The 19609-nt window shown below is 49.2% G+C and overlaps 7 non-coding genes and 2 pseudogenes across 7 annotated transcripts; all 9 read left to right on the top strand.

Moving 5' to 3' along the window:
• Nucleotides 1–222: 222 nt before the first annotated feature.
• On the top strand, nt 223–414 carry LOC131728418 (U2 spliceosomal RNA). Its single transcript, XR_009322676.1, has one exon. It is a non-coding gene; the product is annotated as a U2 spliceosomal RNA (small nuclear RNA).
• Nucleotides 415–1012: 598 nt separating this feature from the next.
• LOC131728424 (U2 spliceosomal RNA) lies at nt 1013–1203 on the top strand. Its single transcript, XR_009322680.1, has one exon. It is a non-coding gene; the product is annotated as a U2 spliceosomal RNA (small nuclear RNA).
• A 598-nt stretch (nt 1204–1801) lies between these two features.
• Nucleotides 1802–1992, top strand: LOC131728417 (U2 spliceosomal RNA). Its single transcript, XR_009322675.1, has one exon. It is a non-coding gene; the product is annotated as a U2 spliceosomal RNA (small nuclear RNA).
• Nucleotides 1993–2590: 598 nt separating this feature from the next.
• Nucleotides 2591–2781, top strand: LOC131728416 (U2 spliceosomal RNA). The gene has a single exon (XR_009322674.1). It is a non-coding gene; the product is annotated as a U2 spliceosomal RNA (small nuclear RNA).
• A 598-nt stretch (nt 2782–3379) lies between these two features.
• Nucleotides 3380–3570, top strand: LOC131728423 (U2 spliceosomal RNA). The gene has a single exon (XR_009322679.1). It is a non-coding gene; the product is annotated as a U2 spliceosomal RNA (small nuclear RNA).
• A 7059-nt stretch (nt 3571–10629) lies between these two features.
• On the top strand, nt 10630–10784 carry LOC131728420 (U2 spliceosomal RNA; annotated as a pseudogene).
• Nucleotides 10785–11374: 590 nt separating this feature from the next.
• On the top strand, nt 11375–11565 carry LOC131728422 (U2 spliceosomal RNA). Its single transcript, XR_009322678.1, has one exon. It is a non-coding gene; the product is annotated as a U2 spliceosomal RNA (small nuclear RNA).
• A 7066-nt stretch (nt 11566–18631) lies between these two features.
• On the top strand, nt 18632–18801 carry LOC131728419 (U2 spliceosomal RNA; annotated as a pseudogene).
• A 602-nt stretch (nt 18802–19403) lies between these two features.
• Nucleotides 19404–19594, top strand: LOC131728421 (U2 spliceosomal RNA). Its single transcript, XR_009322677.1, has one exon. It is a non-coding gene; the product is annotated as a U2 spliceosomal RNA (small nuclear RNA).
• Nucleotides 19595–19609: the final 15 nt, after the last annotated feature.

Genomic DNA, 19609 nt, shown 5'->3' with positions numbered 1-19609 from the left:
GCATGACTATTTGTAAGACGCACTCCGCCAGTTTATGTTTTGTTTTTGGTGTTATGTGTGTGTTTTTGCTTTGTTTTGTTTTCTCCTGCTTAAATTGCACATTTCCCCTCTGGAAGCAGCAGCCCGTTTTTTGGGGTCTGCTTGTGCTTGAAATTTTGCACCCACCTTTGAATCCCCCTGTGCCGTCCGGGCTGGGGGGCCCCGGGCAAGGGCCAAGTCGCCATCGCTTCTCGGCCTTTTGGCTAAGATCAAGTGTAGTATCTGTTCTTATCAGTTTAATATCTGATACGTCCCCTATCAGGGGACCATATATTAAATTGATTTTTGGAATCGGGAGATGGAACAGGGGCTTGCTCCGTCCACTCCACGCATCGGCCTGGTATTGCAGTACCTCCGGGGAACGGTGCACACCTTTCTCTAACGTTGGTCAAAGTCAGATCTGGATCTCTCCTGTGAGCATTTTGTCTACCCCTGCTGGAGGGAGAGTGCCAGTGTTGATGCAAGTTTTCCCGCCGTTTTACTTCTTTTTTTTTCTTTCTCTCTTTCTTTCTTTCTCTCTTTCTTTCTCTCTTTCTCTCTTTCTTTCTCTCTTTCTTTCTTGCTGTCTTTCTTTCTTTTATTCACATGTGGTGATGATGTAGACAGCAGCAGGTTGTTTCCTGGGAGCATGCAGCTAACCAGACAAGTGTGGTGGAACATGTCCCTATGCCAGGACCTTCTTAGCAAGCCAGCCAGCCAGCGAGGCACAGTTGTAGTTACCCAAGGCACCTTGCACAGCATAGCAGCTTGGCATGACTATTTGTAAGACGCACTCCGCCAGTTTATGTTTTGTTTTTGGTGTTATGTGTGTGTTTTTGCTTTGTTTTGTTTTCTCCTGCTTAAATTGCACATTTCCCCTCTGGAAGCAGCAGCCCGTTTTTTTGGGGTCTGCTTGTGCTTGAAATTTTGCACCCACCTTTGAATCCCCCTGTGCCGTCCGGGCTGGGGGGCCCCGGGCAAGGGCCAAGTCGCCATCGCTTCTCGGCCTTTTGGCTAAGATCAAGTGTAGTATCTGTTCTTATCAGTTTAATATCTGATACGTCCCCTATCAGGGGACCATATATTAAATTGATTTTTGGAATCGGGAGATGGAACAGGGGCTTGCTCCGTCCACTCCACGCATCGGCCCGGTATTGCAGTACCTCCGGGAACGGTGCACACCTTTCTCTAACGTTGGTCAAAGTCAGATCTGGATCTCTCCTGTGAGCATTTTGTCTACCCCTGCTGGAGGGAGAGTGCCAGTGTTGATGCAAGTTTTCCCGCCGTTTTACTTCTTTTTTTTTCTTTCTCTCTTTCTTTCTTTCTCTCTTTCTTTCTCTCTTTCTCTCTTTCTTTCTCTCTTTCTTTCTTGCTGTCTTTCTTTCTTTTATTCACATGTGGTGATGATGTAGACAGCAGCAGGTTGTTTCCTGGGAGCATGCAGCTAACCAGACAAGTGTGGTGGAACATGTCCCTATGCCAGGACCTTCTTAGCAAGCCAGCCAGCCAGCGAGGCACAGTTGTAGTTACCCAAGGCACCTTGCACAGCATAGCAGCTTGGCATGACTATTTGTAAGACGCACTCCGCCAGTTTATGTTTTGTTTTTGGTGTTATGTGTGTGTTTTTGCTTTGTTTTGTTTTCTCCTGCTTAAATTGCACATTTCCCCTCTGGAAGCAGCAGGCCGTTTTTTTGGGGTCTGCTTGTGCTTGAAATTTTGCACCCACCTTTGAATCCCCCTGTGCCGTCCGGGCTGGGGGGCCCCGGGCAAGGGCCAAGTCGCCATCGCTTCTCGGCCTTTTGGCTAAGATCAAGTGTAGTATCTGTTCTTATCAGTTTAATATCTGATACGTCCCCTATCAGGGGACCATATATTAAATTGATTTTTGGAATCGGGAGATGGAACAGGGGCTTGCTCCGTCCACTCCACGCATCGGCCTGGTATTGCAGTACCTCCGGGAACGGTGCACACCTTTCTCTAACGTTGGTCAAAGTCAGATCTGGATCTCTCCTGTGAGCATTTTGTCTACCCCTGCTGGAGGGAGAGTGCCAGTGTTGATGCAAGTTTTCCCGCCGTTTTACTTCTTTTTTTTTCTTTCTCTCTTTCTTTCTTTCTCTCTTTCTTTCTCTCTTTCTCTCTTTCTTTCTCTCTTTCTTTCTTGCTGTCTTTCTTTCTTTTATTCACATGTGGTGATGATGTAGACAGCAGCAGGTTGTTTCCTGGGAGCATGCAGCTAACCAGACAAGTGTGGTGGAACATGTCCCTATGCCAGGACCTTCTTAGCAAGCCAGCCAGCCAGCGAGGCACAGTTGTAGTTACCCAAGGCACCTTGCACAGCATAGCAGCTTGGCATGACTATTTGTAAGACGCACTCCGCCAGTTTATGTTTTGTTTTTGGTGTTATGTGTGTGTTTTTGCTTTGTTTTGTTTTCTCCTGCTTAAATTGCACATTTCCCCTCTGGAAGCAGCAGCCCGTTTTTTTGGGGTCTGCTTGTGCTTGAAATTTTGCACCCACCTTTGAATCCCCCTGTGCCGTCCGGGCTGGGGGGCCCCGGGCAAGGGCCAAGTCGCCATCGCTTCTCGGCCTTTTGGCTAAGATCAAGTGTAGTATCTGTTCTTATCAGTTTAATATCTGATACGTCCCCTATCAGGGGACCATATATTAAATTGATTTTTGGAATCGGGAGATGGAACAGGGGCTTGCTCCGTCCACTCCACGCATCGGCCCGGTATTGCAGTACCTCCGGGTACGGTGCACACCTTTCTCTAACGTTGGTCAAAGTCAGATCTGGATCTCTCCTGTGAGCATTTTGTCTACCCCTGCTGGAGGGAGAGTGCCAGTGTTGATGCAAGTTTTCCCGCCGTTTTACTTCTTTTTTTTTCTTTCTCTCTTTCTTTCTTTCTCTCTTTCTTTCTCTCTTTCTCTCTTTCTTTCTCTCTTTCTTTCTTGCTGTCTTTCTTTCTTTTATTCACATGTGGTGATGATGTAGACAGCAGCAGGTTGTTTCCTGGGAGCATGCAGCTAACCAGACAAGTGTGGTGGAACATGTCCCTATGCCAGGACCTTCTTAGCAAGCCAGCCAGCCAGCGAGGCACAGTTGTAGTTACCCAAGGCACCTTGCACAGCATAGCAGCTTGGCATGACTATTTGTAAGACGCACTCCGCCAGTTTATGTTTTGTTTTTGGTGTTATGTGTGTGTTTTTGCTTTGTTTTGTTTCCTCCTGCTTAAATTGCACATTTCCCCTCTGGAAGCAGCAGCCCGTTTTTTGGGGGTCTGCTTGTGCTTGGAATTTTGCACCCACCAATGAATCCCCCTGTGCCGTCCGGGCTGGGGGGCCCCGGGCAAGGGCCAAGTCGCCATCGCTTCTCGGCCTTTTGGCTAAGATCAAGTGTAGTATCTGTTCTTATCAGTTTAATATCTGATACGTCCCCTATCAGGGGACCATATATTAAATTGATTTTTGGAATCGGGAGATGGAACAGGGGCTTGCTCCGTCCACTCCACGCATCGGCCCGGTATTGCAGTACCTCCGGGAACGGTGCACACCTTTCTCTAACGTTGGTCAAAGTCAGATCTGGATCTCTCCTGTGAGCATTTTGTCTACCCCTGCTGGAGGGAGAGTGCCAGTGTTGATGCAAGTTTTCCCGCCGTTTTACTTCTTTTTTTTTTTCTTTCTCTCTTTCTTTCTTTCTCTTTCTTTCTCTCTTTCTTTCTTGCTGTCTTTCTTTCTTTTATTCACATGTGGTGATGATGTAGACAGCAGCAGTTTGTTTCCTGGGAGCATGCAGCTAACCAGACAAGTGTGGTGGAACATGTCCCTATGCCAGGTCCTTCTTAGCCAGCCATATACTCTGGCTTCTCTTCAGTTCGAATAAATCTTTCTAAGACTAAGGCTTAGAGGGTAGTGGCATTGCCCGCTCCCTCCGAGGGTCTGTGAGAGGTTTGTTCGGGTGAGGAGGAACAGAATTTTTTTTATTTTTGACTGGCTTTCTTCAGCTCGGCAACTTTTTGGAAGACTAATGCTCAGTCTGGTTTTGGCTTGCCCAATCCAGGCCGAGGGTCTTTCAAGATTTTGTTGACTGTTGAGAGCAGTTTTTTCTTTTTCAGGCGGTTCCCGTTTTTTTCTTTTTCAGGCGGTTCCGGCTTTTCCAGACGTTCCTGGAGTTAGAGAGAAGGAGGACCTACCATCCAGACGACCTTTGAGGACCCTTTGATGACCTAGACGACCTCATCCCCAGCCCTTGATTGTAATCGAGATCCAGACCGAGAGAGCAGCAGGCGCCCAGCAGAGGGCGCCATCTGGGAGGAGCAGAGGGCGGCCCCGGACCCCGAGGAGGCGTCACAGCCACGATTCTTCCTACGTGGTCTCGGTGCCAAGCAGCGCCCCCTACTCCGCCAGGGAAGGACACCGTTCACCTGGGGAGGGGGTCCCTCTTGCGAGGCGACCATCTCCTCAGGGACTAAAGTAATAGTTCCTTCAACTGCCCAGATTTGCTGCTTACGTTGTCTCTTTTCCGTAGAGAGAGACAACCCGGACGTCCAGAGGCTTCTCCCACCCCAATCGGAGGAGCCAGCTGAAGGATGGCGTTCCGGCCAACCCAGGAAACCAGGAGGCACAATGCGGTGCGCTTCACAAGAAACAAGCAAGATGAAACGGAACCAGGACTGACGAGACTGGAGTTCAGCCGGACCATTCTTCAGAGGGGTATGGGTTTTTCCCCTTCTGACTTGAATTGTTTGGTGAAATTGCCAGGGCTTAAGGAAGTGTTTGAGGTCAGTTTTAGGAACCCCCAAAAGTTACAAGAAATGTGGTCCTTTTGGGGGGAGAATAAATATCTCGCTCCATACAAAGAATTTTGTGTGGATGCACTGACAGACAGAGAAATGAAAGTTGTTACTGTCCAATTTTTCAATGAGGCTGTTAGCGACTATGATATTACAACATGGCTTAACCGCTATGGGAGGGTGTCATCAGAAGGGAGGAAAATTACAGATGAAGATGGGGTTTGGACAGGAGCCAGAAAGTGGCTGGTACGCCTTAATGTTGATCCATCGGGCATTGGAGGCGTCCGCCACATTCCAAACTCCATAGTGTTAGGGCCCAACAGAGGGCTGGTATTCTATAATGGGATGCCAAAACTCTGCAGGAAATGTGGGGAATTAGGACACCTGACGGCCGCGTGTACTGTAGTCAAGTGCAGGAACTGCGGCGCCCCCCACGAGACCAGCCACTGCAGAGAAGAGAGGCAGTGCAATTTGTGTGGAAAGAAGGGGCACCTGTTTAAGGACTGCCCCTCTTCCTATGCCAACATGGCCAGAGCCAGCAAGGCAAACATGAACAAGCCTAGGCCTGAGCAGGAAGAGGGAGCAAGTAACAAAGATCAGTCCACATCACCACCAACAGTATCCAAGACCCAGACTCCAGCACCACCATCATCACCAGCACCCCCTCACCCCCCCGCCCCGAGACATGTCCCGTTTTACGAGGACCCCTTCCCCCAGCCCAGAGAGAGAGTACAACAGCCACTCCACTAGCTCCTCCAGTAGCTCCTCTGATGCAGAACACGAGTCAGGGAGGGAGCCCGGACCCAGCAGCGGCCCCCCCCTGAGTAGGGCCCTCTCAGCGCCAGCACTCCCCCTCGGCTCTCGTTATGACGCCATAAGGATTGAGTCCGTGGGGGAGGAAAGCAAAAGCGACAGTGAAAGTGAGAGTGAGAAGGAGGGGAAGGGAGTGAAGAACCAGCAGAGGGTGGGGAAAAGAAAGGGTAGAGACGAGGGGGGGAAAAGAAAGAAGATCAAGATCAAAGACAGCAAGTTGCAGGTGGCCCCCATAGATCCAAAACCAGCTAATGTCCACACAAAGTCCCCAGTCTTGCCCTCGCAGGCAGAGACGGAGGCGAGTGGGACGGCTACACTGCCGCCTAGTGGGCAGGTAGCAGCCAGCCAGGGCATCCCCAGCCAGCCTTCCCAGTCGTTGGCACAAACCCTAGCACACCTCGCAGAAGAGGTGTTCACTAATGCACCGAGGGAGAGGTCGGGGTCAACACCTTCCCTGACCAGCAGTACCTCTGTAGCAATGACCCTCTTCAAGCGAAGGGCCTCCCTTCAAAGCATCCTTGACCCCCTCCCTTGTATGGGCAAAACCAGGGGCCCCCTAGAGGTCCTCCTAGATACAGCACTGGAGGACATGGGAATACCCCTGGACGCGGTAAGCCAGAAGTCTGCTAACAGCTCCAATTCAACAGACGGTAACAGCCAAAGAATGCTGTCTGTCATAACCCCCCCCCAGGACAAAGCTGACCCACACGTTCCGAGGGGCCCTGAGCAAGTTCCACTAGACTTACCTTGTGGGGAGTTGAATAGCCCCAACAACTCCACGTACTGTGCATATAAAGATGGTGCCTTCTTGGACGAGGCAGCAGTGAGTACCTTCTCAGGGGTGATGGGAGTTGCAAATAAGCCCAAGCCCCCTCGAAGCAAGCGTAGAGCTAAGAGTAGGAAGAGTGTCCCGACCTCCCAATCATAGTCGCTATGGGGTGGACGCAGCGACTCCTTTTCTTGTTAGCTACCCTGATGGCCCTGATATGTGTGTCTGTTAATGTCAGGAGCATCAGGGAGACACAAAAAAGATTTGATGTACTAAACTATCTAGCTAACTTGAAAGCAGATCTCATCTTTCTGCAGGAGTGTGGTATTTCGTCGAGCCCTGATTATAGGGACCTGAAGGAGAGTTGGACCCTGGGGGACTCCTTCTGGTCGGGCTCCAACATAGCCAGAGCCGACGGAGTAGGTATCCTGTTTAAAAACCCTTTTATTACCTCCCGCAGCAGCAGGGAGGTAGAACCTGGTAGAATTCTGAGCGTGGATGTGACATACAACAACACTCCCCTCAGACTGGTCAATGTCTACGCACCCACTAACCAAAACGAAAGAGTTCAATTTTTTCCACAGCTGCGTCCACTCCTGCTGGGGAACGTACCCGTCATCGTGTCAGGTGACTTCAATTGTGCTCTGAGGGACGTAGACCGGAGCAGGCCACGCAACGACCGCTCTAGTAGAGTTTTGTCCTCCGTAATATCTGATTTCTCCCTGTGTGATGCAGGTAAGGACCTGGTGCCTCCCTTTACCTGGGTGAGCTCATCTGGGACCTCCTTCTCCCGTATAGATCTCGTCCTGCATACCAGCTCCCTTACGAAGACGGCAGTAGACACCCAGGCCATCTTCTTCTCTGACCATAGGCTCCTGCAGGTAACATTGCAGGTCCCTCAGACCTCCCAGATGGGGTCAGGGGTTTGGAAATTAAACACCTCCTTACTCGATGACCCCTCCATAGCTGCAGCCTATAAGAGCAGGCTTGTTGAGTGGACCACTTTGCGTGACCTATTCAACTCCCCTATAGAGTGGTGGGAGATGGTCAAAATCAGAACTAAGGGTTATTTCATAGCAGCAGGCAAGAGGAAAGCAAAAGAAAGGAGGGCCAAATATAAACACCTGAATGCTGCCCTCCAGCATCTGAGCCTGCTTCAGCTTCGGGGGTTCCCTGTAAGCGACGAGATAGCCCAGACCAAGCTAGATCTTTCAGTGCTTTGTAGGGAGGAACAACGAAAGGTCATGCACAATGCAAAAGTGCAAAAAATGGAGGAAGACGAAAAGTGTACTCGCTTCTTCTTCCAGAAAACGAGGGAGAAGCGGCACTTGATGTCCTCCATGCTCGACAGCAGGGGGAGGATAGTAGAGGATAGTGAGGGAGTGAAAAAAGTGGTAGAGAACTTCTATAGGGACCTATATAACATCAAAGCTACAGATGACACCCTGATAGAGTGGTTCCTGAGCCAGTTGGAGCCTGACTCAGTGCGGGACGACGAGGAGGAGGAGAAGGACCCAGAACTCACGCTGGAGGAGCTCACCCAGGCGGTTAAGACCATGAACACCGGTAAGACGCCAGGTCCAGATGGCATCCCGGGTGAGTATTACCATCTTTTTTGGGACATGCTAAAAGTCCATTTAGCGGAGGTCTACAGAGCGGTCTACAGGGAGAAGCGGTTGGGCCCTTCTATGCGGGAGAGTGTAATTACTCTCCTTCATAAGAAAGGGGAAGTTAAAGATCTACGGAATTGGCGCCCAATCAGCCTCCTTTGCGTGGATTACAAGATACTAGCCAAAGCTCTGATGCTCCGGCTACAAGTACACCTCCCTTTGGTCATTGGCCCCGACCAGGCTTGTGGCGTCCCAGGGAGGTCCATCACGGATATTTTAATGTTAACAAGGGACATTCTGGCTTATTCTAGAGAACGGAACCATCCCCTCTGCCTGTTCAACCTTGACCAGGAGAAGGCGTTCGATAGGGTAAGCCATGAATATATGTACAAAGTGATGGACCAGATGAAATTCGCTCCTGGACTTAGGGAGTGGGTTAAAACCATATATACAAACATTAGTACCCGAGTCTTGGTGAACAGGCACCTGACTGGTAAAATATCTATCCAGTCAGGGGTCAGACAGGGTTGCCCACTATCCCCACTGCTATATGTCGTGTGCATTGAACCCCTCCTGCAGGCAATTCGTAGGGATACCAATATAACTGGTTTCCAGCTGCCTGGATCCAACGGGGTCCAGGTCAAAACAACAGCATATATGGACGATGTGTCACTCATTTGCACCAACACATCGTCGGTACCTCGGATTAGTAATATCCTTGAGAAGTACTGCACGGCGACCGGGGCAGTGATTAATAAGTCCAAGAGCGAAGTCTACGTGTCTAAAAATTGGCAGGTAGATAGGGAACTGTCGGACATGTACCCTGTCAAAAAGGACAAAATCAAGATTCTGGGCCTCATTTTCGAGAACAATAGCTCGGGGGCCCAGAGCTGGACGGCGGCCATTAACCAGGTCCGTAAAAAGATTGGCGGATGGAGCACAAGATCTTTAACAATGACGGGTAGAGTATTAATAACCAAGTCTATACTGTTCCCCATCCTCTCTTATGTAGGAAAAATCTTTCCCCCAGACAGGACCACCAAAAAAGTGGTGGACCGCATTATCCACCGCTTTATCTGGGGCAGCAAGATGGAGAGGGTAAAGCGAGCCACCCTGAGTAAAGCCGACAAGAAGGGAGGTAAGGGGGTCCCGGACGTTGTGCAGCTCACCCGAGTGCAGGGGCTCACGCAAACTATCAAGAACATCCAGGCCCTGGACAGGAAGGTATGTTACATGAATCATTTCTATTTTGCCACCTGTCTCAGGGCCTTGGGCCTCTGCACTATTGATAACACCGTGCCGTACTCCTGGGACCCCCCATTGTATTATAGAACCTTAAGGGACACTATATATAAATTGGGCTCAGATAAAGCAAAATTGGCCTCCTGGGAATACAAGGCTGTAACTAAATATCTTGCCGGTTCCCAGGAAATTGAAAAAGTAGCTACTTTCTCCCTCACCCAAAGCCAAAAAATCTGGGAGAATGTGTCTCACAGCTGCCTCAGTAATGTCCAGAAGGATATAGCATGGAACACCGTCCACAGTGCACTCCCCACTCGAGCGTTCATGTTCAGGAGGGGACTAGCCCAAGTAGAAACATGCCCCTATGCAAAGTGCCGCAAGAGAGAAACACCAGCCCATATCTTCTGGGAGTGTGATGTGGCTGGCAGTGTCTGGCTCTCTGTCTCTGTCTTCCTAAACAGGTTTGCTGACACGGCCAAGATGACCGCTGAGACTGTGCTCTATGGGCCTGCGGGAGGAATCGATACCAGCACAGCTAAGTGCGTTTGGCGTGTCATCAATGTTGTCAAGCAGATCCTGTGGGAAGGCCGTAACGTCTGTGTCTATCACAAGCAGGAGCTAGACACTATCACCACGACCAGAAGGGCACAAACTCTTATCAAGGACTTTGTAATTCTGGACATCCGGACCCTCGGGAAGGACAAGGCCTGCGCGGAGTGGAGGATCGCCGGACTTCAGGACGTGAAGATGGAATAAAGGAAAAAACTGGAACCGCTAGCTCCTAGGAGCGGGACTACGGGGCACCGCTAAGCCTTTTATTTATTTTGTCATGCCAGCATTCCGCCCTTTTTAGCTGGCATGACCGTTTTTTCAACGGTGCCCTGGTTTTATGTAGTCTTTTTGTTTCAGTTTTATGGACTTTTATTTGATTTACGTTGAATGTTTTATTTGATTTTGTTTTGTTTTGTTTTATGTATCTTTAAGATTTTTAATGTAAACTATTAAAAGTTACATTTTAAGTGTTTTAAAATTTTAGAATTTTAACTCACTGTTCTATACACTGTCCCTTTTCCCCTGTCCCTGTTTTAGATCTAGTTTTATGTTCACTTTTGAACTTTTTTAGAGAGCACTCCCCGGCCCTCACAAACACTGGTTTTTTATAGATGGTTCTTTTTTTCCAGTCACTTTTAAAGCAGCACAGGTTTTTTTCATGTTGATTTTAATCTGTGTCTGTTTTAACCATGTACAAAGCACAATTGTCTTGGTGTTTTTAAATGTATTTTAAATGCTTTTAAAACAAAATGTATGTCTGTATGCATGAATGTCATCTTTAAAAGAAATGTAAAATGAATGAAAAAAACGAATGGGTGTAAATGTAAAAAATGTAAAATCTCAATAAAAGAGTATTAATATCTGATACGTCCCCTATCAGGGGACCATATATTAAATTGATTTTTGGAATCGGGAGATGGAACAGGGGCTTGCTCCGTCCACTCCACGCATCGGCCCGGTATTGCAGTACCTCCGGGAACGGTGCACACCTTTCTCTAACGTTGGTCAAAGTCAGATCTGGATCTCTCCTGTGAGCATTTTGTCTACCCCTGCTGGAGGGAGAGTGCCAGTGTTGATGCAAGTTTTCCCGCCGTTTTACTTCTTTTTTTTTCTTTCTCTCTTTCTCTCTTTCTTTCTCTCTTTCTCTCTTTCTTTCTCTCTTTCTTTCTTGCTGTCTTTCTTTCTTTTATTCACATGTGGTGATGATGTAGACAGCAGCAGGTTGTTTCCTGGGAGCATGCAGCTAACCAGACAAGTGTGGTGGAACATGTCCCTATGCCAGGACCTTCTTAGCAAGCCAGCCAGCCAGCGAGGCACAGTTGTAGTTACCCAAGGCACCTTGCACAGCATAGCAGCTTGGCATGACTATTTGTAAGACGCACTCCGCCAGTTTATGTTTTGTTTTTGGTGTTATGTGTGTGTTTTTGCTTTGTTTTGTTTCCTCCTGCTTAAATTGCACATTTCCCCTCTGGAAGCAGCAGCCCGTTTTTTTGGGGTCTGCTTGTGCTTGAAATTTTGCACCCACCTTTGAATCCCCCTGTGCCGTCCGGGCTGGGGGGCCCCGGGCAAGGGCCAAGTCGCCATCGCTTCTCGGCCTTTTGGCTAAGATCAAGTGTAGTATCTGTTCTTATCAGTTTAATATCTGATACGTCCCCTATCAGGGGACCATATATTAAATTGATTTTTGGAATCGGGAGATGGAACAGGGGCTTGCTCCGTCCACTCCACGCATCGGCCCGGTATTGCAGTACCTCCGGGAACGGTGCACACCTTTCTCTAACGTTGGTCAAAGTCAGATCTGGATCTCTCCTGTGAGCATTTTGTCAACCCCTGCTGGAGGGAGAGTGCCAGTGTTGATGCAAGTTTTCCCGCCGTTTTACTTCTTTTTTTTTTCTTTCTCTCTTTCTTTCTTTCTCTTTCTTTCTCTCTTTCTTTCTTGCTGTCTTTCTTTCTTTTATTCACATGTGGTGATGATGTAGACAGCAGCAGTTTGTTTCCTGGGAGCATGCAGCTAACCAGACAAGTGTGGTGGAACATGTCCCTATGCCAGGTCCTTCTTAGCCAGCCATATACTCTGGCTTCTCTTCAGTTCGAATAAATCTTTCTAAGACTAAGGCTTAGAGGGTAGTGGCATTGCCCGCTCCCTCCGAGGGTCTGTGAGAGGTTTGTTCGGGTGAGGAGGAACAGAATTTTTTTTATTTTTGACTGGCTTTCTTCAGCTCGGCAACTTTTTGGAAGACTAATGCTCAGTCTGGTTTTGGCTTGCCCAATCCAGGCCGAGGGTCTTTCAAGATTTTGTTGACTGTTGAGAGCAGTTTTTTCTTTTTCAGGCGGTTCCCGTTTTTTTCTTTTTCAGGCGGTTCCGGCTTTTCCAGACGTTCCTGGAGTTAGAGAGAAGGAGGACCTACCATCCAGACGACCTTTGAGGACCCTTTGATGACCTAGACGACCTCATCCCCAGCCCTTGATTGTAATCGAGATCCAGACCGAGAGAGCAGCAGGCGCCCAGCAGAGGGCGCCATCTGGGAGGAGCAGAGGGCGGCCCCGGACCCCGAGGAGGCGTCACAGCCACGATTCTTCCTACGTGGTCTTGGTGCCAAGCAGCGCCCCCTACTCCGCCAGGGAAGGACACCGTTCACCTGGGGAGGAGGTCCCTCTTGCGAGGCGACCATCTCCTCAGGGACTAAAGTAATAGTTCCTTCAACTGCCCAGATTTGCTGCTTACGTTGTCTCTTTTCCGTAGAGAGAGACAACCCGGACGTCCAGAGGCTTCTCCCACCCCAATCGGAGGAGCCAGCTGAAGGATGGCGTTCCGGCCAACCCAGGAAACCAGGAGGCACAATGCGGTGCGCTTCACAAGAAACAAGCAAGATGAAACGGAACCAGGACTGACGAGACTGGAGTTCAGCCGGACCATTCTTCAGAGGGGTATGGGTTTTTCCCCCTTCTGACTTGAATTGTTTGGTGAAATTGCCAGGGCTTAAGGAAGTGTTTGAGGTCAGTTTTAGGAACCCCCAAAAGTTACAAGAAATGTGGTCCTTTTGGGGGGAGAATAAATATCTCGCTCCATACAAAGAATTTTTGTGTGGATGCACTGACAGACAGAGAAATGAAAGTTGTTACTGTCCAATTTTTCAATGAGGCTGTTAGCGACTATGATATTACAACATGGCTTAACCGCTATGGGAGGGTGTCATCAGAAGGGAGGAAAATTACAGATGAAGATGGGGTTTGGACAGGAGCCAGAAAGTGGCTGGTACGCCTTAATGTTGATCCATCGGGCATTGGAGGCGTCCGCCACATTCCAAACTCCATAGTGTTAGGGCCCAACAGAGGGCTGGTATTCTATAATGGGATGCCAAAACTCTGCAGGAAATGTGGGGAATTAGGACACCTGGCGGCCGCGTGTACTGTAGTCAAGTGCAGGAACTGCGGCGCCCCCCACGAGACCAGCCACTGCAGAGAAGAGAGGCAGTGCAATTTGTGTGGAAAGAAGGGGCACCTGTTTAAGGACTGCCCCTCTTCCTATGCCAACATGGCCAGAGCCAGCAAGGCAAACATGAACAAGCCTAGGCCTGAGCAGGAAGAGGGAGCAAGTAACAAAGATCAGTCCACATCACCACCAACAGTATCCAAGACCCAGACTCCAGCACCACCATCATCACCAGCACCCCCTCACCCCCCCCGCCCCCGAGACATGTCCCGTTTTACGAGGACCCCTTCCCCCAGCCCAGAGAGAGAGTACAACAGCCACTCCACTAGCTCCTCCAGTAGCTCCTCTGATGCAGAACACGAGTCAGGGAGGGAGCCCGGACCCAGCAGCGGCCCCCCCCCTGAGTAGGGCCCTCTCAGCGCCAGCACTCCCCCTCGGCTCTCGTTATGACGCCATAAGGATTGAGTCCGTGGGGGAGGAAAGCAAAAGCGACAGTGAAAGTGAGAGTGAGAAGGAGGGGAAGGGAGTGAAGAACCAGCAGAGGGTGGGGAAAAGAAAGGGTAGAGACGAGGGGGGGAAAAGAAAGAAGATCAGGATCAAAGACAGCAAGTTGCAGGTGGCCCCCATAGATCCAAAACCAGCTAATGTCCACACAAAGTCCCCAGTCTTGCCCTCGCAGGCAGAGACGGAGGCGAGTGGGACGGCTACACTGCCGCCTAGTGGGCAGGTAGCAGCCAGCCAGGGCATCCCCAGCCAGCCTTCCCAGTCGTTGGCACAAACCCTAGCACACCTCGCAGAAGAGGTGTTCACTAATGCACCGAGGGAGAGGTCGGGGTCAACACCTTCCCTGACCAGCAGTACCTCTGTAGCAATGACCCTCTTCAAGCGAAGGGCCTCCCTTCAAAGCATCCTTGACCCCCTCCCTTGTATGGGCAAAACCAGGGGCCCCCTAGAGGTCCTCCTAGATACAGCACTGGAGGACATGGGAATACCCCTGGACGCGGTAAGCCAGAAGTCTGCTAACAGCTCCAATTCAACAGACGGTAACAGCCAAAGAATGCTGTCTGTCATATCCCCCCCCCCCAGGACAAAGCTGACCCACACGTTCCGAGGGGCCCTGAGCAAGTTCCACCAGACTTACCTTGTGGGGAGTTGAATAGCCCCAACAACTCCACGTACTGTGCATATAAAGACGGTGCCTTCTTGGACGAGGCAGCAGTGAGTACCTTCTCAGGGGTGATGGGAGTTGCAAATAAGCCCAAGCCCCCTCGAAGCAAGCGTAGAGCTAAGAGTAGGAAGAGTGTCCCGACCTCCCAATCATAGTCGCTATGGGGTGGACGCAGCGACTCCTTTTCTTGTTAGCTACCCTGATGGCCCTGATATGTGTGTCTGTTAATGTCAGGAGCATCAGGGAGACACAAAAAAGATTTGATGTACTAAACTATCTAGCTAACTTGAAAGCAGATCTCATCTTTCTGCAGGAGTGTGGTATTTCGTCGAGCCCTGATTATAGGGACCTGAAGGAGAGTTGGACCCTGGGGGACTCCTTCTGGTCGGGCTCCAACATAGCCAGAGCCGACGGAGTAGGTATCCTGTTTAAAAACCCATTTATTACCTCCCGCAGCAGCAGGGAGGTAGAACCTGGTAGAATTCTGAGCGTGGATGTGACATACAACAACACTCCCCTCAGACTGGTCAATGTCTACGCACCCACTAACCAAAACGAAAGAGTTCAATTTTTTCCACAGCTGCGTCCACTCCTGCTGGGGAACGTACCCGTCATCGTGTCAGGTGACTTCAATTGTGCTCTGAGGGACGTAGACCGGAGCAGGCCACGCAACGACCGCTCTAGTAGAGTTTTGTCCTCCGTAATATCTGATTTCTCCCTGTGTGATGCAGGTAAGGACCTGGTGCCTCCCTTTACCTGGGTGAGCTCATCTGGGACCTCCTTCTCCCGTATAGATCTCGTCCTGCATACCAGCTCCCTTACGAAGACGGCAGTAGACACCCAGGCCGTCTTCTTCTCTGACCATAGGCTCCTGCAGGTAACATTGCAGGTCCCTCAGACCTCCCAGATGGGGTCAGGGGTTTGGAAATTAAACACCTCCTTACTCGATGACCCCTCCATAGCTGCAGCCTATAAGAGCAGGCTTGTTGAGTGGACCACTTTGCGTGACCTATTCAACTCCCCTATAGAGTGGTGGGAGATGGTCAAAATCAGAACTAAGGGTTATTTCATAGCAGCAGGCAAGAGGAAAGCAAAAGAAAGGAGGGCCAAATATAAACACCTGAATGCTGCCCTCCAGCATCTGAGCCTGCTTCAGCTTCGGGGGTTCCCTGTAAGCGACGAGATAGCCCAGACCAAGCTAGATCTTTCAGTGCTTTGTAGGGAGGAACAACGAAAGGTCATGCACAATGCAAAAGTGCAAAAAATGGAGGAAGACGAAAAGTGTACTCGCTTCTTCTTCCAGAAAACGAGGGAGAAGCGGCACTTGATGTCCTCCATGCTCGACAGCAGGGGGAGGATAGTAGAGGATAGTGAGGGAGTGAAAAAAGTGGTAGAGAACTTCTATAGGGACCTATATAACATCAAAGCTACAGATGACACCCTGATAGAGTGGTTCCTGAGCCAGTTGGAGCCTGACTCAGTGCGGGACGACGAGGAGGAGGAGAAGGACCCAGAACTCACGCTGGAGGAGCTCACCCAGGCGGTTAAGACCATGAACACCGGTAAGACGCCAGGTCCAGATGGCATCCCGGGTGAGTATTACCATCTTTTTTGGGACATGCTAAAGTCCATTTAGCGGAGGTCTACAGAGCGGTCTACAGGGAGAAGCGGTTGGGCCCTTCTATGCGGGAGAGTGTAATTACTCTCCTTCATAAGAAAGGGGAAGTTAAAGATCTACGGGAATTGGCGCCCAATCAGCCTCCTTTGCGTGGATTACAAGATACTAGCCAAAGCTCTGATGCTCCGGCTACAAGTACACCTCCCTTTGGTCATTGGCCCCGACCAGGCTTGTGGCGTCCCAGGGAGGTCCATCACGGATATTTTAATGTTAACAAGGGACATTCTGGGCTTATTCTAGAGAACGGAACCATCCCCTCTGCCTGTTCAACCTTGACCAGGAGAAGGCGTTCGATAGGGTAAGCCATGAATATATGTACAAAGTGATGGACCAGATGAAATTCGCTCCTGGACTTAGGGAGTGGGGTTAAAACCATATATACAAACATTAGTACCCGAGTCTTGGTGAACAGGCACCTGACTGGTAAAATATCTATCCAGTCAGGGGTCAGACAGGGTTGCCCACTATCCCCACTGCTATATGTCGTGTGCATTGAACCCCTCCTGCAGGCAATTCGTAGGGATACCAATATAACTGGTTTCCAGCTGCCTGGATCCAACGGGGTCCAGGTCAAAACAACAGCATATATGGACGATGTGTCACTCATTTGCACCAACACATCGTCGGTAACCTCGGATTAGTAATATCCTTGAGAAGTACTGCACGGCGACCGGGGCAGTGATTAATAAGTCCAAGAGCGAAGTCTACGTGTCTAAAAATTGGCAGGTAGATAGGGAACTGTCGGACATGTACCCTGTCAAAAAGGACAAAATCAAGATTCTGGGCCTCATTTTCGAGAACAATAGCTCGGGGGCCCAGAGCTGGACGGCGGCCATTAACCAGGTCCGTAAAAAGATTGGCGGATGGAGCACAAGATCCTTAACAATGACGGGTAGAGTATTAATAACCAAGTCTATACTGTTCCCCATCCTCTCTTATGTAGGAAAAATCTTTCCCCCAGACAGGACCACCAAAAAAGTGGTGGACCGCATTATCCACCGCTTTATCTGGGGCAGCAAGATGGAGAGGGTAAAGCGAGCCACCCTGAGTAATGCCGACAAGAAGGGAGGTAAGGGGGTCCCGGACGTTGTGCAGCTCACCCGAGTGCAGGGGCTCACGCAAACTATCAAGAACATCCAGGCCCTGGACAGGAAGGTATGTTACATGAATCGTTTCTATTTTGCCACCTGTCTCAGGGCCTTGGGCCTCTGCACTATTGATAACACCGTGCCGTACTCCTGGGACCCCCCATTGTATTATAGAACCTTAAGGGACACTATATATAAATTGGGCTTAGATAAAGCAAAATTGGCCTCCTGGGAATACAAGGCTGTAACTAAATATCTTGCCGGTTCCAGGAAATTGAAAAAGTAGCTACTTTCTCCCTCACCCAAAGCCAAAAAATCTGGGAGAATGTGTCTCACAGCTGCCTCAGTAATGTCCAGAAGGATATAGCATGGAACACCGTCCACAGTGCACTCCCCACTCGAGCGTTCATGTTCAGGAGGGGACTAGCCCAAGTAGAAACATGCCCCTATGCAAAGTGCCGCAAGAGAGAAACACCAGCCCATATCTTCTGGGAGTGTGATGTGGCTGGCAGTGTCTGGCTCTCTGTCTCTGTCTTCCTAAACAGGTTTGCTGACACGGCCAAGATGACCGCTGAGACTGTGCTCTATGGGCCTGCGGGAGGAATCGATACCAGCACAGCTAAGTGCGTTTGGCGTGTCATCAATGTTGTCAAGCAGATCCTGTGGGAAGGCCGTAACGTCTGTGTCTACCACAAGCAGGAGCTAGACACTATCACCACGACCAGAAGGGCACAAACTCTTATCAAGGACTTTGTAATTCTGGACATCCGGACCCTCGGGAAGGACAAGGCCTGCGCGGAGTGGAGGATCGCCGGACTTCAGGACGTGAAGATGGAATAAAGGAAAAAACTGGAACCGCTAGCTCCTAGGAGCGGGACTACGGGGCACCGCTAAGCCTTTTATTTATTTTGTCATGCCAGCATTCCGCCCTTTTTAGCTGGCATGACCGTTTTTTCAACGGTGCCCTGGTTTTATGTAGTCTTTTTGTTTCAGTTTTATGGACTTTTATTTGATTTACGTTGAATGTTTTATTTGATTTTGTTTTGTTTTGTTTATGTATCTTTAAGATTTTTAATGTAAACTATTAAAAGTTACATTTTAAGTGTTTTAAAATTTTAGAATTTTAACTCACTGTTCTATACACTGTCCCTTTTCCCCTGTCCCTGTTTTAGATCTAGTTTTATGTTCACTTTTGAACTTTTTTAGAGAGCACTCCCCGGCCCTCACAAACACTGGTTTTTTATAGATGGTTCTTTTTTTCCAGTCACTTTTAAAGCAGCACAGGTTTTTTTTCATGTTGATTTTAATCTGTGTCTGTTTTAACCATGTACAAAGCACAATTGTCTTGGTGTTTTTAAATGTATTTTAAATGCTTTTAAAACAAAATGTATGTCTGTATGCATGAATGTCATCTTTAAAAGAAATGTAAAATGAATGAAAAAAACGAATGGGTGTAAATGTAAAAATGTAAAATCTCAATAAAAGAGTATATGTTCTTATCAGTTTAATATCTGATAAGTCCCCTATCAGGGGACCATATATTAAATTGATTTTTGGAATCGGGAGATGGAACAGGGGCTTGCTCCGTCCACTCCACGCATCGGCCCGGTATTGCAGTACCTCCGGGAACGGTGCACACCTTTCTCTAACGTTGGTCAAAGTCAGATCTGGATCTCTCCTGTGAGCATTTTGTCTACCCTGCTGGAGAAAGAGTGCCAGTGTTGATGCAAGTTTTCCCGCCGTTTTACTTCTTTTTTTTTTTCTTTCTCTCTCTCTTTCTTTCTTTCTCTCTTTCTTTCTCTCTTTCTCTCTTTCTTTCTCTCTTTCTTTCTTGCTGTCTTTCTTTCTTTTATTCACATGTGGTGATGATGTAGACAGCAGCAGTTTGTTTCCTGGGAGCATGCAGCTAACCAGACAAGTGTGGTGGAACATGTCCCTATGCCAGGACCTTCTTAGCAAGCCAGCCAGCCAGCGAGGCACAGTTGTAGTTACCCAAGGCACCTTGCACAGCATAGCAGCTTGGCATGACTATTTGTAAGACGCACTCTGCCAGTTTATGTTTTGTTTTTGGTGTTATGTGTGTGTTTTTGCTTTGTTTGTTTTCTCCTGCTTAAATTGCACATTTCCCCTCTGGAAGCAGCAGCCCGTTTTTTTGGGGTCTGCTTGTGCTTGAAATTTTGCACCTACCTTTGAATCCCCCTGTGCCGTCCGGGCTGGGGGGCCCCGGGCAAGGGCCAAGTCGCCATCGCTTCTCGGCCTTTTGGCTAAGATCAAGTGTAGTATCTGTTCTTATCAGTTTAATATCTGATACGTCCCCTATCAGGGGACCATATATTAAATTGATTTTTGGAATCGGGAGATGGAACAGGGGCTTGCTCCGTCCACTCCACGCATCGGCCCGGTATTGCAGTACCTCCGGGAACGGTGCACACCTTTCTCTAACGTTGGTC

The sequence above is a fragment of the Acipenser ruthenus genome, unplaced genomic scaffold, assembly GCF_902713425.1.
Source record: "Acipenser ruthenus unplaced genomic scaffold, fAciRut3.2 maternal haplotype, whole genome shotgun sequence".
NCBI lineage: Eukaryota > Metazoa > Chordata > Actinopteri > Acipenseriformes > Acipenseridae > Acipenser > Acipenser ruthenus.
The sequence above is the reverse complement of the archived record's forward strand: the minus strand, read 5'-3'. Positions and strand labels throughout refer to the sequence as shown.